The sequence below is a fragment of the Phasianus colchicus genome, chromosome 18 (genome assembly GCF_987193195.1).
Source record: "Phasianus colchicus chromosome 18, bPhaCol1.hap1.1, whole genome shotgun sequence".
NCBI lineage: Eukaryota > Metazoa > Chordata > Aves > Galliformes > Phasianidae > Phasianus > Phasianus colchicus.
This window is the reverse complement of record NC_143453.1, coordinates 1,307,481-1,332,413: the sequence shown is the minus strand read 5'-3', so window position 1 is coordinate 1,332,413 and position 24,933 is coordinate 1,307,481. Positions and strand designations below refer to the sequence as shown.

Here is a 24,933-nt window from a genome sequence, read left to right as displayed (position 1 = left end):
GAATTCACTGTTCTTATCTCAGGGCCTGCACTGGAATTACTCACCTCTGAATAACAGAAGGGAGAGTCTAAAAGCCCCTCCTCTGATAATTTTTGATGTTCCATTCATATCCTTTTCTATTTGTCTTAAACTTTACTCTTCTTGCTATTCAGCATCATGAGGCACCACAAAACATTACAACCAGTGGTCACCAGTCCTCTGGAGAAGGTGTATTGTTTCATAAGCTTTCATGGAGGAGCAAGAAAGCTTGATCAATGGCACCTCTTCCTCATTCAGCTGTGAGCATTTGCCCCAAATGCCTTCTGTCATCTCAGTAGAACCCATCCTTTTTGCTTTAATTGATTCTGTCTGGCTTTAATTTGATGTGAGAATAGACCTCCCACTGCGAGCTCTCAAGAGTGCTTTGTGTAAGGGAACTTGCAGGCTGGGTGTAGCTGTGATCAGGGCAGGATTATTTTATTGGAATAGGTAGACAAGGGCATTTTGGCAAGGCCCACTGAATTCTTTAAGTCCCTTACCAATTGAAATGAGGCTTTTTACTTCCTTAGTGGGTTGTAGGAAGTACTTGTACAACAACTTGAAAGCAAACCACTAAAATAATAATTTATTGTTAAAGCCACATGTGGGATTTCCCAAAGACATCCAGAGTCCTGTTGTATTGTCTTCCTGTAAGCAAGCAGCAGGAGATGATCTAGAAGAACTGGGACTCTGAGGTTCAAGGAAGGGATTTGGAGGCAAGGAGAAGGGAATGTATTTGGCTGCCATCACCAAACAGAATGATGGCAGGCATGAGGGTAAACAGGGGAAGCTGAAAAGGAAACATCCATGTGAGTCTGGTCAGCTGAAGTCTAAACAGCTCTTGAGTTTGTCTCATCAAATCAAAACATTTTGGTTCATAGTGTGTTGCCTTGAGTCATTGTTTGTCTATGGTGTAGAAACACCCAAATTGGGGGTGCTGGATCCCCTGCCACTGGGGTCGGGATCTCTGCTGTTTCTACTACAGACTAGGAGAGGGGCGCTGTTTGAGTCAAGGAAAGGCTGCGTGAGAGCAATCCTATTTCCTACGTCTTGGTTTCAGATTCTTCAGATGCTTTAAGGCATCTTCAGAGCCGATGTGCCTTGTTCAGTCTGATTAAGTGTGCTGCTGCTTGGACCGCAAATAAGGGTTTTAAGTCAAATGGGAAGATTTTTGAGGGAAAACAGATGAAAAAGTATTCAGAGTTAATTATGAGAATTCTTGAAATGGCTTGAGTAATAAAAAATAGATACGTACTCACTTATTCATCTCATGCTATTAGCGGTCTGTGCTTCTGCATCAAGTGATAGTGGGCTGTGAAAGGTTGCAGTGTGTAGAGATCCTGTGAAATACAAAATCACTGCCTGCACAAAACCTAATGTCACTAACGGTCCAGTCTTTGACCTGATGATCTTCCAAAACTGTCCATCACAAATACATGGAGGTTAGGGTGAGGTGCTAAGCACAAAACAACTGGAAAATGTACATGTTAGGCTGGAGTAGGACCCTGTATAGCTCCGAAACCCACCCACATCTCTCCCAGACTATTCCTAGTGGTAGCTTAGACCTTACTGGGTTTTTTTGCAAACAGTTTTGTTCCTATCTGCTAATTTTGTCTCGTCACTTCATAGAAATTGTGTACAAGAATACCACGTAGTTGTTTCACTAGAAATACTTCCTTCTTTATTTCCTTCCCTGTGTCAGAAACCCGATATTTTTTAACTTATTATTTAGCCATTCCACCTGATCACTCAGTATTTCCATGTTTCAAGGAGATTTATCTAAATGGCATGTTTCCATGGTTGATATGCAGCAATAATGCAGGGTTAATACCTAATTAGTTCCCAGGGACATTGAGCTTTTCATGGATATTCGGTAACAAAAGAAACAACAAACAAGCTGAATTCCTAGGTCTTAATTCATTGGGGAGGAGGAAATAGGAACCTAAAAATGCAGGAATTATTCAATGCAGTATGAAAGCTTAGTCCATTCTCTCATGGAGCTCAGAAGATGCTATAGCAGCTGACAGGGAAAATATAACCTCCCTCCCTCCCTTCGGGGACTGTGTATGTGTCTGTGTTTGCAGCCCTGACATCTCCAAAGAGGAACATTCCCAGTTCTGCCACACGCTTTAAATAGCTCCTTGCCCATTCCCCTGCCCGCTGCAGCCCCCAGCCAACCTGACCCCATTTTCTGACATTCAGCCATACCTGATCAATTGTATCCTGAGCAGCTGGAGATGATCGGAGCTGGCCTTCCACCTCGCAGGATGGCGAGCATATGGGCCTGCAGGCTCCAGCCATTATGTTCCTGAGCACTGAGCTTGTCTGCCTGTGGCTACAGAGGGTTTTTTTCCCCTCTCAAGCAATCGCAAATAAACCTTTCTGATAACTAAAAGGAAAACAAACAGGCCCTTTGGCTCTGTAGGCAGTGAGAAGGAGGGGAAAACAAAAAACAACAACAAAATCTTTGCTATGCTTAGGCAGCATGCAGCTTCAGAGGGCCCTCGGGAAGGAGGAGTTGTCTGCCCTCAGCCAGAGATGGGGCTTTTCTCTGAGCAGAAAGGGCTCATTTCAGGAGGGTTAGCCCTTGGTGCTGTACAGCCAGAAGTGGAGTGGGAGCTGCAGAAGTGGAGTGGGAGCTGCAGAGGTGGGAGAATGTTTGGCCCAGAGCGGGTCCTATCCATCATCTAGATGAAAAAATTGAGTCTTTGGGCTGCCCACTACAGGCAGTCCAGTGTTAGACTTGAAGTCCTAGGGGTCTGAAGGCTGAAATTAACCTTGTAATGGTAATTAGCCCTTGGAACTGGCAGCAAGGGCAGAGCAGGATAGGATGGTAGAACCATAGAATCATAGAATATCCAGAGTTGGAAGGATCATCAAGTCCAACTCCTGGCTCCACACAGGACCACCCATAAATCAGACTACATGTCTGAAAGCACTGTCCAGACACTTCTTGAACCCTGGCAAGCTTGGTGCTGCGACCATTTCCCTAAGGAGCCTGTAACAGTGCCCAACTACCATCTGGTGAAGAATTTTTTCCTGATATGCAGCCTGACCCTCCCCTGGCACAGCTCCGTGCTGTTCCCTGAGGTTCTATCACTGGTCACCAAGGGGAGGAGATCAGCATTTGCCCCTCTGCTCCACCCCATGAGGAAGCCATAGACCACTGTGAGGTCTCCCCCTTAGTTTCCTCTTTATGCTGAACAAGCCAAGGGACTTCAGTCATTCCTTCAGACCCTTCACCATCTTTGTAGACCTCCTTTGGGTGTTCTTTAGTAGTTTTATGTCCTTTTTGTACTTTGGTGCACAGAACTGCTCACATTACTCAGGGTGAGGCCACACCAATGCGGTGTAGAGAGGGATAATCACTTCTCTCACACAACTGGTAATGCCATGCTTGATGCATCTCAGGATACAGTAGGCCTTCCTGGCTGCCTGGATACACTCATGTTCAACTTGTTGTTGACCAAGACTCCCAGATTGCTTTCAAGGGGGCTGCTCCAGTGTCTCACCCACCAGTCTGTGTGTATAGCCAGAGTTTGTCCTTCCCAGGTGCAGAATCCATTACTTTCTCTTGTGGCCACATTTCATGTGGCTGGTGATTGCCCAGCTCTGTAATTTGTCTAGCCCCTGCAGGCTGGGGGACGTCTGCCAACAACACAGAGGCATGCTGCCATGCCAAGTGGACTGAAAAGCTGCTTGCTAATGCAACACCTCTTAGAACAAGAGTCTGCATACTGGGTAGATTTACAGTTTCTTAGGGTTACCCATCTGAAGTGCACTCCCCGCTGGTAATAAGGCTTTTTCCCTAAGACAATAAATGATGGGCTTTTTCAACGTGAAGTCAGACTCATGAAGAGCCTTTGAAACCTTTGCCTCAGCAGATATGGCCAAGGTTATCATCTTGGCACGTCTTCAGTGAACTTGAACGCTACATTGAAATGCTGCCAGAGTCTGCAATGCACTCATGCTAAAATGCTGAAACCACATAAAGGGACCCCTGGCCCTGTCACCTCACTCTCCTCCTGCCTGCAAAGAGCCAGAGCACTAACGTCATCATGAAGGTACAACAGCTGGTACCAGGTATGAGTTGTGCTGCTGCCAAGGCGTCTTCTCTGAGGTCTTCGATGGGAATCACTCCAATAGAGTGAAGTAGTTCTGTTCCCTAAACATTTGAACTGTAGAAATGAGTAAGAAATCCATGTGGAAAATTCAGAGGGGGAAAATGAGAGCATAAGCCATGGGATCAGCACCCACTGGGCCAAACAGTTGCTTCCCAAGTAACTCCATTGAAGCAACAATATTAATTGCCAATTTATGCCAGCATTTCCAAGAGTCACTCTTGGGACACAGCCAGTTCTGGTAAAGGATTAATCTTGCTGGGAAACTCCCTCTTGTCCATTGCTCTGTCTCTGACACACTCACACATGCAGAAAAACAAATGTTGGTGACCCTCCGACAACCCAGTTAGCTAGCAGGGAATTAAGGGACGTGAAACTCTAGCTTCCCCTTCAGCACAGCCCTGCATCTGCCACAGCCAATTCAGAAGGCAGGACTAGCCACCTGCTAGTTGTTTTGCTCAGAAAGAAAATGTCTATTGGACACATAGGAAACAACTAATTCAGTCCCATGGGAGGGACTAGAAATTTGTCATTCTCACTGTCTCTAGCACAGGTACTCACCGCCTTTTAGGACTATGATGCTGTGGAGTTTTTTCTGGTTATTTTTCCACCTGGAAGTAGTTCTGTATTTTGTTTTTGTCTAATGTAGCATTTCTCAGCTATTGACATTTGACCATCCAATTCCAGACAATGAAAAATGTATTGTGCCCCATTTGCACACAGGCATCCCCATCCCTTCATCTTGGCTTAAAAACAAATTAATGGAGAGAAATGTGTATTGTGTAAGCTGGAAAGCACAGTCATTGTTTGTGCAGTGTCTGACTTTTGAGAAACATGGATCTTCTCTATTTACTGCTTCGGAATCTCTGTGCTTCAAGAATAGGTCAGTGCCTCTTCATCCCACCACTTCCCTAGTGCCATTGCACTCTGTATGCCACTGCAGTGTGATTTGACCCAAATTTTTGCTCTAGGGGTTCCACAGAGGTTTCCCCGGAGTTGGTCTCAGTATCAGAAGGGATAGTTCAATGGCCTCAAGAAGCAGGCTAGGAATTTTCCTTGGGAACAGCAGGCTCAGCTCTACAGCTTGCTCAGCCTTTCCCCCTTCTGAGGACAATAAATTGAATAACATGCAGTTTACTGCATACCCACAAGAGAAGTTGTGGAGGGGAACCCCAGGCCGGCCACTCAGTGGGTGCAAATCAGTATGCCTTTGCTAGCTTACACCAGCTGTAGAGTTGGCCCCAAGGTTTTTGTGTTCACATTATCCTGGGGCTCATATTGCAAGAATGCAGGGCTGGCCAGATGTGCTGGCTGTTGTGCTCCCTTTCCTCCATGACTGACAGGGTACCATGGGACAGGGAGCTGCCACTCCCTGCCCTTGAAGCAGCCAGGTTGGTGCTGCATGTATTCAGTCTGGAGGTTGCTTTAGGATCTTCTGGAATGGCTACACGTAAATGCTGTTATAGGATGTATCAGCAGAGTAGCAGAGGAAGTTTTCCCCTTGGAAGTGGTGTTCATCTCCTCCCCCAACCCAGCATATGGAATTCTGGATCACATTTCTCTCTCTTGCCAATAAATATTGCAGATTTATTGCTCTATACCTGGTGGGTAGTAAATTGCATTCCACCTCTGTTATAAGGCTCTTTGCTATGACATAGCCTTGCAGCTCCATTAAACCTTAATTACAGCAACACTTCATTGGATTGCTGCGATGGTCTGAGTGCCATTGCAGTGGAGAGGATGTATGGCCAAAACAGGCTGATGCAGAGAGGCTTTGTTTTGTTTTGTTTCCTCCCTTTTTAAGGATTATGGAGAGTTGAGCCCAGCAAGGGGAATAGATGGAGAGCCCCTCACGCTCTGCTCATTTTCCACAACAGCTGGCTTCACCTGCCACAGCCCCTGCAGCTCTTCAGTCCCTGACTGAGTGCTCAGCAGTGTTCAAAGCTGCCTTCTTTAAGTGACTTATTCACATCTGTACTTCTGATCTGCATCCTAGGTTCAGTGTTATCTTTCTTTGATAGCATGAGGAGTGCAGGGCTTGGATTTCTAGAGTGTAGCAATTCAAATTTAAGAGTCAGTGACTGAGATCGCTCTTAGCAGGCGGATTGCTTTTGTGTCAGCCAAAGGCATTATTTCTGGTGCCATCCTTGCCCACCTGCCAATATTCATCCCTGCAGCCTGTGGCTTTGGACATCACACTGGTCTTTGTGAACCCCCAGCCCCTCACAGACTTGTGCTCAGTGCTAGCATGCATTGCACAGACAGCCCTCCTTGGACCAGCATTCATGTCTTCCAGTTCTGTGATGAGCTAACCAGACCACTAATCACTGCTCCAGATCCTTGAATCCACTGCACCACCTCACAGGTGAGTGCTGTCATCGGATCCGTCCGAGAGAGAGACTGCTTGGTTCCAATTGGAAATGATTTGCTGCCTCAGTTGTACTGGTATGTTGTCAAGTGGTACAGATGGTGTAGATATGATCATAACTGAAGCTGTTCTAGTTTAATTTTGGGACTATCTGCTGTTAGCATAATGCTCTCACTTTCGTAATGAGTTTGACTTTTGTGGTCATATTAACGTTTCATAAGTCCACTTGTATGAACGAGAATGTTTCTACTACTGTGTTTTAACACATCCATAACTTTATCTACCCAAATATCCATATATCATTTATATCCAGGTACCAAAAATGTTTGTAAGTAGGCAGCATGGAGATATTCTACCCCACTGCTATAGCAAAAAAACTACCAAAAAGCAACTAAAATCTTTCTACAAATTTAGTTGTTGTGCTCTTTAAAGAATAACTAATACATGAATAATACTTTTTTGTGGTGAATCTATTACAGAGCCTTGTTTGTCCTCATTCTCCCCTCCTTCAGCAACCTTGAGATGTCAGACATAGGAAATGTGGCCACAGCTGTTTATGCACTTAGGAGGTTTTTTCCAAGGCCACATCCTTCTATTCTGTAGATTACTCGAAAAGATGCTACAGGGACTCCAGAAAGCCAAGGTCTATGTGCCATGTGCAGGTGTTGCCAGGAGATTGACATTTTGAACATTTGAAAACAATCAGAGAACTAATTTGGTGCTAGATTTTTTTTCCTCTCCTCCCTCCTTCCCACTTAAACTGTATGTTAGAAGACTTCTAATGTAGACTGATATTCCTAACAGGTCCACGTTGCTCAAGTAACAGTCAAACACGATAGCACATATTAGGAGGAACGTAGGTAGCTCACCACATGCAGCTAGGAAAGTGTTCAGCTTCTCTGTATCCTGGGCTGGGGTTAACTGACATTCATCAAAGCCCCATCCAGCCCTTGACTTATCTTCCTCTATAGGGTAATTAAGTCTTGCCCATTGTAAGTGATTAGGAAAATGCCACTGTATCTGTTTTTTCTCCAATAACTCATCACCTTGATGGAAAACTGATTATTTTTCTATGGGCAAATGGTTACATTTTCAGATGTTCTTGTTTTAAATAATATAAGAGGGGAAAAAAACATCTGAAGTCCAACTTCAGTAGTTCCAAATTAAGGGAGTTTGTTCTTTCTCTTTGCGGGGGAGGGACGACTGGAATTTTAATTTTTAAAATGTAGTTTATATTTAGACAAATTAAAGATGTGTAAAATTAAATTGGAATGTTTTGACGGGGCTGAAAATATATATTTTGATTAGCTCAAACGAATTTAAATATAAATCATGGGAAAAGTGAAATGTTGGTGGGGTTTTTCTGGTTCTCATTTGGAAGAAAAATAATTTGCAATCTTGACACTTCTCATGGAATGAAAAGTCCATTTGCTGATTAAGGCCCAGATTCATCCTGGCTAATTTCAGGCACTATTGAACTGCTTAGTGCCAAAGGGCACTTCAATCCACCTGAGGTTTAAATTGCCCTTTGTAGGTACCTATTTCTCTCAGTGATAAGACAGGGGCAACGTGACTTCAAATACGTGTGACTGAAGTTGGGTGATGTACAACAGGATGCAGTGCTCTCCCTTTCATCATCCACACAGTGCATGTGCCCTTTCCTTTCCTCCCTCCAAAAGTTGGGGGAGTTCTCTTTTTTGAAGAGAGGAGAGATTTCCAGTAAAACATAAGATTTTATCTATTTGTTCTCTGGCTGTAGAAAATATTCTGGAGGACTGACAGGTTCATGTCCCATGAGAAGAAAAGAAACAAGATTTGAAGTGGTACTGGAGGGGTCTTTGGTCAGGTTGTTTGTTCTTTGTCAAACCCATGTGCCACAGCTTCTATCTCTCACATCTGGTTGGCAGAAGGCAGGTCCTTCAACAGCTCCTCCACAATATGCTGAACACTCTGCTGCATCCTCAGCACTCTTTGACCCAGAACAAAAGTGAAAATATTTGGCATGCCAGAAAAGGTTAAAAAATAAAGTGATGCACAGCCTTCTCCTCCCCATGACATCAGTTCAGTGGGAAGAGAATGATCTCCCCTGCGTCCCACCTGGCAGTCTGGTAGTAGCAAAGGGACATATCTTCTACAAGTCACTTCCCATGCCTTTCTCCAGTGTCCACTTTGTCCACAGTGCTGTCCTGTCCATAATTTTTCAGGTGGAGAACGCAGTGTCCAGAGGTCAGATGTTTCATGCAACAGCCCCAACTGATGGCATCCTGACATCCTTGGGAGTGCTTTGGTCATCTGTCCAGCCAACCAGATGGATCTGCTTTAGGTAGCTGGACATTTGGGAAGTATTATTTCTTCTGAATATGTAGCCTGTGCTGCTCTTATTTGAAGCTCATAAAACATAACGAGATATGGGTCAACATTTAAGTCCTGTGGAAAATTACATCCTGGAAGACTTTGTGGAGCCGAAGGCTTAGCTGGTATTAGCTCTAATTATACTCCATTGAACTCTGTAACAGCAACTGCAGCCTTTGACTAAAGCAGTGAGTGTTGCTCTCCTTTCTAGAGAGCTCACCAGTGGCATTACATCTGAATGCTGGGATGCTCTTGATGAGCCCAGATGCAAGCACTGTGCCTCCCCTCCCCAGTTCTGCTGGGAACAGAGCATCTAAGCACATTGTGCACCTTGCTCATCCACAGTAGAGCATTTTATTCACCTTTCTGGTTTCCGGCAACTGTTTTGAAGTCCTTGCAGCTACTTGGTAGCACATGTAGGATGTGTCTGAGAGCTTCACTAGGAGAGTTGTCGAATATTGCAAGTGAGCTTTTGGAAGCAAGCAGGCACAATAAGAGAGTGGGAGAAGGAGATTACAATACAGTTGTTGGCTGATATGGAAAAAAAAAATCTTAAATAAACCACAAATTATGAAAGAAAGAAAAAAAACCTCTTGTGAGAAAGAAAGAAAGTAACAAGTCTGTGGAGGATGGATGTTTGGAACTGTTCAGCCTAATGCATGCCAGATTTCTCCTCTCTCCTCTCCCCCCGCCCCCTCCCGCCCTTCGCTGCCTTCTCTTTACCAAATGCTGTCTGCTAAACTTCTGAAACACCCTTTGCCTTTTTGACCCTTCAACTCATCTTGAACTTAGGAAAAATTGGGGGGGCGGGAAGGAGCGGCCGGCCATGGAGCGCATGTGGCTGCACAGTGTGGGGGTGTGCGCCGGGGGTCTGTGATCAGGAGGGGACTGACACGGGTCTGTGTGGTTGATGCTCCCCTGAAAACAATTTGTATCCTGTTAATAGAATTAGTAAATATTTGTAGCTCACTTTGAAGCTTGTGTCCCCAGGGGATGCATGGGGGGGCACGCAGAGAAATTAAAGAGACAAGTTACTCATTCAGTCATCCCATCCCCTTCCCCCAGCCTTTCTTTCATTTTCTACCTCCTGTATGAAGACACTAAACAGACAAATTGGAGGGTTGAAGCCAGGCTTGTGTTGTTGCTTGCAGGAAGTGACAGGGGTGGTACATGGGGTGTTGGGGGGGCTGGGAGGTGGAGAAACAGGCCTGATATCTGGTAATGCAAAAGCCATTCACATGTAATGAAACGGCTGGTGAGCCAAGTTCCTGAGCTGGGGAGCCGAGGGCTGAGCTGCAGAAGTGACTCCGGCACTGGGCTGTGCTGTGTGTGATAGCTTTCTGAGGTCTTTCAGCACTCTGAAACACCATGAAAGAAGGCTGGAATTCGTATACAACTGGAAACGTATACAACTTCATTTCTGCTCATCCCTTCTCTTCCCAACAAAGCCTTGCAAGGTGGTGGAGGAAGAAAGTGAGCTCAGATTGGAAAACTGAGTCATGTCGGACTGAGACGTCTCATTTCCCTGTAATTTCACAGATGCACTAGCTAAGGCGAAGTCACCTGCAAAATTTTGGGCAGTGGGCGCACTCCCAGTCTTTGCTTCCAGCAGCTGGCAGCTGAAATACATGAATGACAAGGGCAGTCCAAAAGGAGGGTCCAGTCTGAAACAGGAAATTCAAAGGGGATCTGTTAGCATCTCCAGGCATGGCATTATGACTTGGAAGTAATTTTGACAGATACTGGGAATCTTGTACGAGCTATGTTGCTTTCTAGCAAGGAAGGATTGTGCCTGTTGATATTGAGAAATGTGCTGTCATTGACTTGCCAGGTTTACCAGACAAAATGTATTTATGCAGAGCTCTTAGCAAAGCTGAGCTCTTACAGGTGAAGTGGCTTTAAAAACATACATCTGAGATGCACTTTTACCTTATACGTAAACGCTGTGTTCTAAAGGTGGGGAGGAACTAGGGAGGAGGCACAATATTTCCTGTAAATTATTGAGGCCAAGTTAAAGCAGCTGAGCTCCTGCACTTGGAGTAGTGTTTCAGATGTAGTAGAATCTGATAACTTGCATCTTCTTGATGTTTTTCCAAATTAAACCGGTTGGACTTGAATTATCGTATTTTGCAGATTCACTTCTGGTAATATTAATGATTTCTAAGAAGCCATGTTAATCCTGTCTGAAAGTGAAAGCACCCAGAGAAGGTACAATTCTGCTACTGTAGCAGTCAGCCCATGCTGGGGAGGAGGGACAGAGAGGAAAGGATATGAGCTGGTTATTAAAAATAAAATGAAAATGAAAATTAACCAGCCATTGCTCAGCCTCATTGCATATGCTAGAGGCTCAATTTATTCCTTAGAAACAGAGCAACAAGCAATCCTAAATGGTAGTGTGGCTGCCCGCTGGCTGGCTCTAGGCTGGGTGAGACCAGGCCATGATGTAATCTCATGATGTGGCTGATAAACCAGGGAGATTAGGGAGTGACTCCCAAAGTCTGGGTTATGAGGTTGGAAATTTGCCTTCTGATTGTTTTGGGGTTGTGGAGAGCAATGAGGAAACCTCAGGTGGCTAATTTCTGTCTCGAGGAAAGAAAGAACAAGGCAAGCTCTTTAATCATTGAATATTGGGTTGTCTGAGTGCCAGAAACATTTAACGGGACTGGCAGGCTTGGCTTCTCTGGTAGTAGGCAGCTATGTGTCACCCAGTCAGCAGCAGCTCCCACATGTGCCCCTGAAGAGAAGCAAGTGACTTGGGGGGAAATTGCCCTTCGTGTCCCTCAAGGCATGCATTTCTCTCCATGAACTGCCAAGCCAGGCGGGGTCACTGCTTGCTCTAAAACTAAAGCAGGGTAGCTGCATCCATTTCTCAGCTGAGGGTTTGATGTCTTGGAAGACTGCAACCCAGATAAAGCGAACAGTTTCATGCATTCATATGTGGATGGATATTGGTATCAAAAGTTTGTTCAGTGAAGGGTGAAAACATTTAAAAGGCTCTGACCTTCACTCAAAACAAAAATCTGCAGAAGAAAGTAAACCCTGAGTTGTTCGAAGTTTTTGAGTTTTCTTTTCTGAAGTAAAAGTTTAGAAAGAGAAGTTGCAAAAATTCTCTTAAGAACCGTTGGCGTTATTTTTCTTTGTGTGTGCAAAAGAAACATTCAAGAGGTTTTACAAAAGAAAACTTTAAGGAAAATAGTTGCAAAACACATGTAATATGTTTCAACCAGCTGGATTTTCTGGCAGCTCCAATGAAATCTAAACAAGGAAAATGATTGTCCTTGTTTTGTTTTGCAATATTTTTTATCCATGCAGGACAGTACAAAGCACATCCTCTGTGGGAAGGTGTCACAGACAGCAGATGAGAGAGTTCCCTGTGAATTATAATGGAGTGTTTTCCAATTGAGTCAGCCCGTGTGGAGGTCCGATCCTTTCAACACACTCATACAGGGAAAAGAGAGGAAGTTGAGTCCATTAAGGAGAATAGTAAAACCAGGAGTCGAGCAATGAATGAGCAACTGATCCGGTAAAGTCATGCAAGCACCTCTAACTCCCACTCATTGCAGGAGGTATTCGACAGTTTTGCAGGGCTGAGCCCCAGTTCATGTGAGCAAGGGCCTCTTTTGCAATTCTATATGTCTGCTCTACCTTTTCCAGACATGCATCTCTGGTTTTATTAAGCCCACGACTTGCCATGGTCCTTAAGTTCCCAGCACCTCTTTCCACTGGTTCCCACCCAGAGCTGAGAGACCTATTACCAGGTAATGATGTGTCAAGCAATAGGCAAGGTACAGGAAAATCACCTAAGAAAAATGCTGATGTAGCGTTAGAAGCATCTATATTTTTATTCTCCTTCATGACCTGATTTCCTATACCCAGAGCCTTTAACTTGCTGATGCTTCTCTTTAGATGAATGGGTGGATTTGGAGACTGTCAGAATGGCAGCAGGACTTGTATAAAAAGTGTCATAATATTTCTCCCATTGCCTTACGATGAATTACATTTTCAAATCCTCAGACTTGGAAAAGTTGCTTGAAAGTACTAAGTTTTAATGTTGCTTAGGTCTGTATTATGACAGAAATGGTTGAATTGCCCATAGTTTTATGTTCATCTGAAAACTGTGGTGAAAATCTGCTGTTTCTCCTAGGTGTTTCAGATCACCCATTTTCTTCCAAATTTAAGTCCACTTATATTCAAAATTCGCCCTATCTTGTTTGTATTGACCATGCTAGGACCTAAGCCAGCAATTAGTACTTCTCTGCATTTGCTCAGGACATTGACTTCAGTACTAACAGCCTGTCCAGGAACAAGAAACTGCCCAAGCATCTTAAAAAATGGAGAAAGATGGAGAAAGCTCTGCAGAACATACATACATGCAGACAGGTGGTATCTCTGAGGAGCATTGTATGTCTGCAGCCACTGTGGGATCCACTGCATGTTGTGATAGTCCTGAGCTCAACCTGAACCAAGAGGAAAGGTTGTGTAGGTTCTTGTTTCATTATGAAGCATTTTAATGGTTTCCCATATGTTAAATATATTCTCAGTAAGTGAGGAGTCCAATGCTTCTAGTGAATTCAGTATATAATAACACCATTTTGAAATGATTTCTGGGTAACAGAGTCTGCAAAGTTTCAGGAAGTTTTGTTTTTTTTTTTTCTCTTTATGCTAATTCTCATTGTCATATTCTGAGATTCCTTGTAAAGACCTGAGCCTACATTGTGGAATACACTTCGAAATTTAGTTTCAATCTGTTTCAATGTGAAAGAGGTGAAAATGTGTAACTCCACAAGGAGAAAAGGTCCTTGTTGCAAAACAAGTTTCCAGTTAAAGCTGGTGACAGATTTTATCACAAATATTTTAAAAGCTGTAACTTCAGATTGTTTCTAGCTCACAAGATTTGAAATGTTCTTAAATCTCAATCCTTTCTCAAATAGCTTTAGCAAACTAATTTTAGTAATCAGCTTCTGTATCTTTGATTACAGTGAACTTCGTTTTCCGAAAACAGCGGCTGTGGCAAGGAGTTAAAAGTACACTCTTGTTATGATAACAGTTTGAATACGTTCAGTAAAGATACTGATAAATTATACCAAAAGAATCCAGCAGACTTTGGAAAATGCCGACAGTAAAAAGAAATTTTGGCTAAAAATTTTGTTTTTGAAAATGGGAAAGGACTGGTTTCAACATAAAACACTTCTCATGCCAAAAATTTAAGCCAGCTGTCATTGTCTTTTGTATCCATAAACAAATGCTTTGGTCTCCCTAACAAATCTCAAATGAGTAAAATCAGAATGAGAGAAGTAAGGGCTGCTTGTCTGCAGTGCACATGCCATCCAGTCATCCAGAGTCTGATGCAGATTTGGGGCTGTTTCTGTGAAATTCTTAGCACATACTGAAAGCTGCCAGAGCCTCTCCATTCCCGCACCTCTGGTGAGAGAGCCTGGGAGCAGAAGTCAAACCTCATGAATCAAACCCAGGAGAAGAGGAGATGCAGCTTTGTGTCCAGTGCATAAGACCTGAAGAGCACAAGGCAGGCTGGCAGGTGTGTTACCATGTTACCATACCCAACAGTCCATTAACTTCTCAATGGCTGTGCTACGGTATCAGCTGGGATGGAGACCGGGCAGTGCAATGTGTGAGCAGAGCTTTTGATGTCTACTTGGAACTTCTCAACAGCTGCAAACCAGGAGAAGCTTGCTCCTCCAGCTCTTTGGTTCCGGCTTTTTTTCTCTCCTTTCTTTTTTTTTCTTTTTTTCTTTCTTTCTTTTTTTTTTTTTAATTTCTCTTTGTCCTACAACTTCCCACAGATTATGATATCCCTGGGATGTGGGGGACTGTGACTTCCCCAGATCCTCTTCCTCACAATGCTGAGACCAAAACTGGAAATGTTAATGAGGGTTTTGAGTCACGTCTCTTTTGAGCCCAGTCTCTGTCAAATTACTCTTTATTCTATCTAATAAATGATTAGGGGATCTCCTGCAAGCTGGTTGTCACTTGTGCTGTGTTTCACAGGTGGAAGAGGGTGTTTTTTATTTCAGTGATCATAAGTAGGAATTTAATCTAAACTCATGCAGTCTGCTTGCACTTCATGTGATGACTGAAGTTCTGCAGAAAGCAAGCTTCTGTGTGAGATTTCTCAGAAGATTTTCGTCCACTTCCTGCTAGAATTTCAAAGGCAATATTCATCTTTGTGATAATTTTGGCTGCTCTAAGTTATAGCTTAGACTTGCAGAAAAAGGCAGAGCCCTTTAAAAGGAATTGTTCAATGAGCAAAGTAATGAAATCTGAATTGCTGTGAATTTCTCTCTTGTAGGATTCTCTGGTGGCTGCTAAGGGTTTCATTTTCTCCTTTTCTGGACCTCTATGGGAGCTCTTTTCCACCTGGCTTCCTGTATGTGCAATATTTGTCAGAACTACATAACTCTGAGTTTTCTACCCTCCTGAAAAACCAAGTATTCCAACTAAATAAAGATCTGTTGGCTCAGAGATGATGAGGTAACTGTGGGCGGACAAACCCTGATCACTCTAGTCTTGTCTCCATAGGAATCAGGGAAAAAAAAAAGGAAAGGCTTACATCACTGCTGAGTCTTGACTCTGTTTATCTTCAAGCTGTTGGTGAAGGTTAAGCAGAGATGTTCACCACATGGTTCATCTTCCCAGGTCTCTCCTTTCATAAGGGTATTCCTGTTTCTTTTGCTCCCTCTTCCATGCTCAGCTGTTGAGCGTTTTATCAACAGGAACTGTTTTCTTTCTCTCTTTTACTCTCAATATATCTCTGTGGCTCATGAGTCAGGAATCATTGGACATACCTGCTGTAGTGACATCTGATGTGTCGACAGAGTTCATTTCTGACTACAGAGTGTCAGCTGTGTACAAATACATATGTTAAATGCTAATGTAAACAGTATACTCTACCCTTTTCTTTGGAGCCAAGCTCAAGGTCAGGAAAACATAAGGTGCTCAGCTGTGCTTTGTTCGTAACACGGCAGATCTGCAAAAGGCGTTGTCTCCGTGTCAGTTAGGATGCATCCAAGTTTGGTTAAGGCTCCGCTACAAATGGACCTGCATAGCCTTTAGCACAGAAGCCCTGCAGAGCTCCCTCCTGCCATGTCTGAGAGCCGAAAACACATTTGCCTTTGTGCCAAGAGGATGCCGCAGTAACACACAACAGTGTTGCTGAGTTAAAGATCGAAGCTGGGCAGAGTAAAATACCTCCCAGTGTAATTAATCCAGTCATATTACTCCAGCTTTCGGCTTTGTTTTTTTTCGAAAGCTGGCCTGGCCTGCAAAACCCAGGTCTCAATTAATACTATTATCCTGGGGATGACATTTCCTCAGTCTGTCGTCGGTTATTTTTTAATTCTCTAATTTGTTCTAATATGCGCATTGCCTGCACATCAAGTCAGCCATGAAGACGCTGCATTTCCAGGTTCCTTCCTCTCCATCCTCCCAAAGAAATTAAAGCAAGGAGGCTGCGGGACCACAAGTGCAGGAAATAGAATTAGGGAACATATTAATTGGGGCATCAAGTAGGATTTTGTTCCAGGCGGTTTCCTTCCGTGAGCCACTTTGATGCTTCCCCTTCGCAGCTCTGTTTCTCATTAAAAGTATCCCTTAATGGCAAATGTTGTTTATGCATGTTGCAATTATGTCATGCTGTAACCCCTGTGCTGGCAAGCTTGGCTGATTGGTGGGGAGGGCAGGAGGAGGAGGTCAGTGGTGGGGAAGAATTGGGAAGAAAGGCGGGGGGGATATGGGGTGGGGAGGTAAACAGCAGACAAATAGTTTCAGCTTCTCGGTTGAATGTGATGGCTGCTCTGAACCGCTCCATTTGTACAGACTAGCTGGACGCCTGCTTGAGATCCAAGGTCTTGTCGCTCATTTTTACAGTCCGTTCTTGTTCTTTGTGCTAGTTGCTGGCTTTTGGATTTGCATTGCTGCCAGAAAAATGGCCGGGTGATTTTAAAGCTTTGCTTTTCCAAGTGAAACCGGGGCTCTCTTTTGCTATTTTAGCTACTGTTTGATTTAAGAGAAGTGGGATTTAGTATTGGCTTGCAGGTTTGTAATTTTTTAAAAAACATGTGTGTTTTTTCTTTCTCATTATGCTTTTCCCTCCCCTCCACATCTCGCATGCATCTTGACTCATGCAAACCTTCAGCAGGAATCTTCTTCACAGCCCCAAGGTCCACTCTGATCTTTTCAGACCCATTATTATCACTGAAGGAGCTCCTAGGTGGCTTTTGCCAGAATTAATCCAAAGTGTGAATAGCTCATCTGTGGGAAGGGATTTTTTTTTCCATCCAGGCAGCCAAAACCTCCATCTTCCCCTCTCCTCCATGTGCCAACATGGAGTGCAGAGGGTTCATCCTGCCCTTGCTTTCCAAGTCTGTGCGATCAGCTAATGACAAAGGGGGTGATAGAGGGGGGAAGGGGGGAAAGGAGCCCAGTTTTTTTCTCCTGATTTTGATTGTTCCTATATTGATTTTCCCCATACCTAGATCTTGAAAGCAAACAATAAAAGCCATAATGAAAGAAATCAGCTCATGTGCACGGGGAGAGAAAGCCAAGCCATGTCCTTGCCCAAGCAAGCTCAGCAGCCAATACAAATACCACCACTGTGTTTTGAAAACTCAGCTGGCCTCTCTGGATTTAGGGAGCCAACACGGTGACTGAAGCCGATGGCAAAAGCAGTGAGTGAAAACCTCAAAGCTGTGAAAACCAGAACGTAAATCAAAACTAACAGCTTAAGTAAATAATTAATTAATTAAACCACCCTGCTTCCTTCCCACCTAATATTCACTCTGGAATGAGTGAAGCCTAAGCAGGCAAAAAGGCCTAAGAAACCACCGGAGCCGGGGATGACAGGGACGGAGCTGGTGAATGAGGGGAAGCAGACAAGTGCAGGAGTCACTGAGGAGAAGTCACTCAGTGCCTAGAGCCAGAGCGGCTGTGAAATGACTCATTTTCACTTTGCATGTATGATATTTGCATGCAAAACACATTCTGCGAGCAGTCACATGGGTATTCTGCTCATGGTTTTGATCCAGGATGAAATTTCACCCTTTCCTCCAGCAAAGTCGTTCATCTTTCTTTCAGGGAGGAGGGAGGAAGTGGGAGGGAACTGTGGGGAGAGAGAAAGGAATTGTCCTTCGGGCATAAAATTCAGGGATTTATCCCTAGAAAGGGTCACCCAGTTGTTCCCTAGCATGAGGTTCGATCCTGCTGTTTGGTGGCTTGGAGACAGAAGGGGGAAAAGCTCAGGAGAGCACAGGGCCAGGGCAGGGACAGGCCCCACAGCCTCCAGCCTTCTGGTAGGCTGAACTGGGCAGCCATGGGAAGGGCTCTGCTGCCTTTGTGCTGCTCTGAGTAAAAGGTCCTCCGCAATGAGGTAAATAATAACCAGACCAACAGTGTGTTTCTGGGAGACTTGAGAGCCCCAGAAGTGTTCCGCCAGTCAGAGCAGAAGACCTATGTTGTATTTCATCTGTACTCTAAGAAAGGTGTGCAGCATTTTGCCCTGACACTGTTGGGTATTTCTGGTATTGTACCTTGCTCAAGAGAGCTGCTAGTCAGGCATTGTGAAATAGCATCCACAAGGATGCCTTGCAGATGGTTATCACATCTATTTTGCAGTAAGTCTTGGCACTGTTCTTGGGCATTTGATTGCTTCAGAGCTCGGGCAAGCACTAGTGACCCTGGAGGACTGTGTCTGCAGCAGTCACTGTCGCTTCCACTCCCTCTGTGATGTTGGGGCAGAGTTTCCCAATAAAAGGGTTGTTGCAGTCTATAACCTTCATCTGCCACTTTTTCTCTGTCATTGCTTGTTTCCAAAGCCTTATAGAGCAATAAATGACCTCATAGGAAACATTTGGGGCACTGCTGTGGTATGCTAGCTAGCCAGATCTGGGAGCTGTTTGCCATTCTAGGGATTCTTAAGCAAAAAAAAAAAAAAAAAGAAAAAGAAATTCAGAAGGCCAAGCCTACCATTTCTCATGGCAAGCGATGTGCCGTTTTCACCAGGGATCTAACTTGAGGACTGATATTTAGCTGTACTTAGAACTTATATATGCAAAGGACTATCTTTGGCATAGCTCCACTGTGGTCTGCATTTCTGTGAGAGAACCTGCTGGTTTTGGCAGGGCAGATGGAGAGGCATGGGATGAATGCAGGCAGAACACCATAGTTGGTTCAGATTTCTCTGCTTGTGCTGCTGGGAGCCTTTTCCTTTCAGCCAACAGCATTGAGGGCTCAGATTTAAGAGCTGGGACAGGAGTGTCAAAGATACAACAGGGGTTGCACCTTGCTCAGATGGGTACAGTTGGGTGAAGAGGCCCATGGCGGGGCCACTGATGGTATCAAGAGGTGATTTTTGGAGCTTGAACTCCTTTGGTTTCCAAGGCATTGCTTAGTAGAGATTCACCTGGGAGGCTCACACAAGTAGCCCTATCCTATGTACCAGGGGGTGAGCGTATAAATAATCTGTGAGGGAGGGTAAGGATCTGCCCTGCAGTTTCTGATCATGTTCAGAACCTTTACTTGCAACCAATAACATCTCTGAGAGTGTATTGCAGAGTTAAATTTGTACAGTCACTCTGAGGATGTACCTGACTTCTGCTCAGACCAAGCTGACTGTGTGTGCTCTGAGCACAACTTGCCCCCAGAACATGGGCATATGATGAGTTTGGAGTACGCCAGCAAGGGGGAAAACCTTGAGATCAACCTTCTCCTTAGTGTGAGCTCAACTACAAGGGCAGCAAAACAGGCTATGCCCAGGCTGGGTGTCAGCAGGTAATCTGAGTGCAGTAAGGTTGCTGGTAGCTTTTACAATATAAAACAATATATCTTACAATATTTAAACAGCACGGGTGCACTGGAGTACACCCAAGCACCTGAAAATACGTGGCATAAAACCAGTACAGTAGTCGAAAAGGCTTTGAAAAGACCTATTTTAGTGCCAAGGTAGGGGAAGGACATCCTAGAACAAGTGCATCTCAAAGAGAGGTTGAACAGCTGCCTCAGGCACCTTTCTTTGAGCCTGTGATTTTCCAAGGACTCCTACCATTCCCCTGCTGTAAATGGGTGTTGAATCCTGAGCTGAGTTTTTGCACTGCTGAGGGAGGAAAGTTGCAGTGTACCAGTGCTTTTCTTCTCCTGTTTAAATGCAATTTTCTCAGAAATCCATACAGGGAAGGAGGGAGAGTCACCTGGCAAACAAACTTAAATGAAGGCTATTTTGCTGGAAATGTTTATATGTTGTTGCTGCAAAATACATAAGAGTACTGATAGCACAGCACAGAGTTCAGCTTGTGCAATCAGGAGTGTGTGTCTGAAAGTGTCAGTGTGTGTTTGTTTGCAAGATAACATCTTTCCCTGAAAGTAAATTTTGGAAAACATGCTGGCAGGTGAATTCCCTCATTAGAATCTCCCTAAATATCCTCATCCATCAGCACTGAGTCACTGAGAACAGCAGTGATGAACCCCAGTGCCTGCAAATTTCTGCCTTGGTTTCCTGGATGGAATCATATAGGCAGATGTGTCAGAGTATAATAAATCCAACTAAGACCTGCTGGCTGCAGACATGGTCTAACAGTGCGGTGCATGTGTTTTGGATCTGGCAGTCTGGCATGTGCCAAAGGCTGGATCCGCTCCATGTTCATTGTGGTGTTTCCAGATATCTGGGTGCTTAGTTAGAGCTGCTGCACGAACCAATATCCTGATACTCCTGTCTTTGCTGAGATTGATTTTTGTCTCTGGGAGAAAAAAGAAAAAAAAAAAAGAAAGAAGAAAAAAAAAAAAAAAAAGGACATGTGCAAGGACATCTGTGGTGTGGTGACCTTAATTAAACTCCTGATCCAAAGCTGGAGGAGTATCAGAAAGACCAGGGCAAAGTCCACCATTTGATAGCAGAATTTTAATCAGATGATCCTAGGAATCCATGATGAGAGATTTTGGCTTGTCTTTTTCACTGTACACACACTGTACACACACAAGTGAGAAATGCTAAATGTGCTGCTGGTAAATGGTGCCCTGGTGAACATCTGCAGGATGCTCATGAAGAAGCAATGAAGAGGCAGCTCCATTCCTCTGCCTCTGTGCCAATTCATTGGTCTTTGATGTAAAACAAACACAGTTCAAGGACTCAGAAAAGTGAATTGGTCTGAAATCAACACGCTTGTGATCTCACTGTTCCCAGTAGGTCAAGCAATTTCTCTGCTTTTTACTTGCTCTGTATTGCTTTTCTCCCCTTAATCCACATTGCCTCCTATTTACATATATGGAATAACACGCTTGTTATTTTATATGCCCTCAAAATCACATGAGCCCATATTCTGTCTATAAACAGCAAACTTCACTGTCCCTGCAGTACTGGAAATCTCTTCAAATGAAAGATTTTCATACGAAAATTCCTTCATAATTTAGCCTGCTTATGAAAAAAGTGGAAACGCCTAGAGTCAACAGAACATCTAGCAACTTGTGTGGCCAAGAGGGTAGCAGGTGGGGGTGCCATGGTAAAACAAACCCCAACTTAATTACAGAAGCCTCTGTCAAAGAGGTTTTCTTCTTTCTCATGCACGTAGGTACATGCGCGTACTTATCTCCAGCAAATAGGCTTTTCTTAAGGAGCAGGCTGAGCTGCAACACACAAGTTATTCTTGTTGCTGCAAACTCTTTTGCTGACTCAGTCCTAGGAATCCTTGCACAAGCAATGCCAGACTGCACTCTGTTGTTACTCTTGATCTGGTTGCTGTTTGATACAGAAATACCTGTTATGGCACTTTTCTAGCGAAGAGCTGAGAAGCTGAGCCCCACCTTTGCATCTGCTGCATTTGCTTTATTAAGCGGTCAGTGCACCTGCTAGTTTAGCGAAAGCACCTTGGTGAATGCTCCCTGTGTGAGCCTCCTCTGATGAGCAGGAGAAATGCAACTGAGTCAACAGCATCATCTAAATTCCAAAGTGTGGGTGGAAGAAAAGAATCGTCCTTTGTTGCCGAACCTAAAATCCCAAAGCTTTCTTCACTGTGTAATTTGTTGGTGTCAGCAGATTCTGGGTGTTTTACTGCCAACAGTCAGCTGAACTTCCTTCAAGTTGCAACATCAGGAGGGTTAATTATGTACAAACTGTTGGCCAGGGCTGAGGTCTGGCATGTGCAGATCCAGCTGTGCTGGAGACACAATCCAGAGGTGATTGTCACAGCCAAGGCCTCGCATTCCCAGGGACTCAGGGCCGGCTGTGTTCCTGGTATCAGCTCGGGGAAGGCAAGGAGAGCAGGTTCTGGAGGCAGCTTTTCTTCCTGCGTGAGGTCCTGGTTCAAAGGAAACGCGATCGTGTGTAGAGAATTAGCATTCCAGGAATGGAGCTGGAACCATTTTGAGTTTTAATCTTTTTTTTTCCTGCACACTGAAAGGGTTGGAAATGCCATTTTCAGGTACAGAAATGTTCTTTAAGAATTAAAAAATAAAAATCCTGGGGGAAAAGGAAGTGTTCGCCATTTATTTTTGTATGAATGAATGGTGCTTTACGACTGTAGGACTTCTTCAGTGAATAACTGACAAAAGGTATCTCAGAGATTTCTCTCCAAGGCATGGAGTGCACTTTGTTTTTAGGAATCCTCCCTCAGGATTCCAGCAGCTAATTTGCCAGGTGTTCCAAAGAGAGAAAAGTCTTTCCTGCTCCTTCCCACCAAATGTGCAGCATTGCCAAGCCTCTATCCTCCCCCTCCCAGCAGCACTTAAAATGCACTTTGTGGATTTCCCAATATTTGTAACCTCGTCAATTGGAGCTTATCTCCCTGATAAATAAAAGGACACAAAGCACACACGTGGCTTATCTGAGAGCTAACAGAGTGCTCTCCTTGCCTCGCTGAAGGTGAAGACGTGGGAAGCGTTCTGTCAACAACTGAAACAGTGCAATTAAAATACATATCGATTCGCTTTTCACTTGCCCTGGTTCACTTGCCTGATGCTGAAGCTGTTTTTGACACCTGGTTCTTCCACAATAACTGTATCAGGACTAAAGATGCTGATTTTCTTCTTTTCCTTCAACTGCCTGGCATCCGGCTGGACCAGTGGTACCGCCACCCGGCTGCTGCACAGCCCTTCACTGCGCGATCTCCTCCTCACAGAGCTCAGTTTAAGGTCTTTTGTTTGAATAGCAAAATATTGTTCTCCCTGGCACGATGTAGGGCACCGCAGTGCCCCTGCTTCATTTTTTTAAATCCATCTTTCTCTTAATCGTGGCATAATTAAGTCATAACAGGAAACTGCTGTTCTTTGACACAGGTCGGATGTCAGAGTGGCCAAATGGCCATGTTGCCAAAGAGGGAAGGTGAACTGAATACACTCTAAAGCAGTTTTTTTCCTCTATTTTTTGGCAGATTGGCCATTTTCCTATGTGCTACTTCATCAAGTCCACCATTTTCCCTGATAGAAATACTTGACAAGGGAAAGCAGAGTTGTTGGTGCTTCCAGTGGGTATTTTAAACAACAGTGGTGCTTTGATTTCCTGCCTTATATATGTGCAGTACTCCCACCTTGCATCTTCCTCGCTCTCTAGTAAATGGTTATTTAATCTCTATCCCATGGAAAAAAAAAGTCAGAGCATGCTCATCCCGTGAGATGGGCTTTTTAATTGCTCTAGCTTGACACTCCAACTTAGTGTCCTCATGGCCACTGATTGATTTCAATTAACATTCTCATGCTCCAGGCACTATAAATAACCCTTGTCTGGCCGGCTGCTTCTCCACTGCCAGCTCAACCTTTCTCCTTTAGCTGCTGCTGCTGCTCATCTTGCTTCTTGGCTTGGCCTCAGGCTCAGTCTATAATTCTTTCCAAACTTCCCTGTATAAAATAATCATGTACATGAAGTAAAACAGGAGTCTCATATACACACTTAATAACTCTTGTGTACTGTATGAGTGGGAATTCCACTTTATAACCCCCAGAGCTTTCAAATGGTTCTCATTTTCGGCAGCATTCCTCCTGTGAGATCTAAAACTTCCCATTTTATCCCAAGCCGTTTCTTTTCCCTTTCAACCTTTCATTTTGCCTCTGGATTTCGAGGGGCAGGCGGCTGTGGTTTGGGCAGGGAGGCGGCAGGGAGCTGATAGCACTGCTGCTCGGTTCTTCGGCACATGTCAGGGTTCCCCATGCAGCGCCACATTTTCCGAATTAAAGATTTCGGCAGCAGAAGGCTGTGAGTAGAGGTTTAAATAAAGCTGATAAGATAAGCTTTACAGGACCTATAGCTAATATTCTACATGTGTTGGTCTGTCTGCCTACCTGTTATCTCTTTCCCAGTGAAAAAGAGAAGAAAGAGAATATCGTGTGTGTTTAGACGCATAGTATATGTGACAGATAGATAACATCTGTATGTATCTGTGTGTAGGAGCAAAACTGATTTGTAATGCCAGAAGGGACAGTTGCATCAGAGACGTGCAGAAATGGAGGTTTTGAATTGGAGGGACTTCTGTTGTTCTGATGACGTTTTGAAGGCCAAGGGAAAATAGACACCTCTTTGATAAAATGCACATGTGCTTCTCTCCTTTTCTGCCAGCTGGGGATTTGGTTGAAGTTACCCAATCTTCAATTAAAATTAAAAGTCCACAGTCTGTCCTTACTGTGTCTGGTTGTTGTTGTTTATTCCCCACCCAGCAACACGCTGTCTCATGGAAGATCTCAAAGCCCCCAATCCAGTGGTGTTTAAATTAGGAGGATCTGTGTTGACTTGGCATTAGTCCACAAGTATGACAGAATGAAAGGGAACGATAATCATTGCCCTCAGCAACCAAGAACCCCTTGTTTCAAAATTTCCCAATTTCTTTCAGGAAGGGGCAAGACAGGGAGGTTACAGTGGAATCCACTCCATGCACAGTTGGCAGCTGCACATGCAGCCACGTATGTATACATCTCCTGGTGCAGTCAGCAAGCCTCAGAAGGGCAGTGGGAGGCTTGTGTCCCCTGGAGCCATGGTTGCGCTCCTGGCCATGCTGCTTGCTGACTTGCATCTCTCCTCGTGCCATGCTCGCAGCTGCGTGCAGAGCCCATGTGCTCGATGCATGTCACGCAGTTGCTAGTTACCAG

The 24,933-nt window shown here is 44.3% G+C and overlaps 2 long non-coding RNA genes across 2 annotated transcripts in view; one reads left to right on the top strand and one right to left on the bottom strand.

Moving 5' to 3' along the window:
• LOC149915493 (uncharacterized) overlaps nt 1-24,933 on the top strand; it is a 144,453-nt gene that overhangs the window by 30,582 nt on the left and 88,938 nt on the right. The window lies entirely within an intron of this gene.
• LOC149915494 (uncharacterized) lies at nt 650-2,382 on the bottom strand. Its single transcript, XR_016458677.1, has 3 exons — nt 2,227-2,382; nt 1,274-1,358; nt 650-808 (listed from the first exon to the last, which is right to left on the bottom strand). It is a non-coding gene; the product is annotated as an uncharacterized LOC149915494 (long non-coding RNA).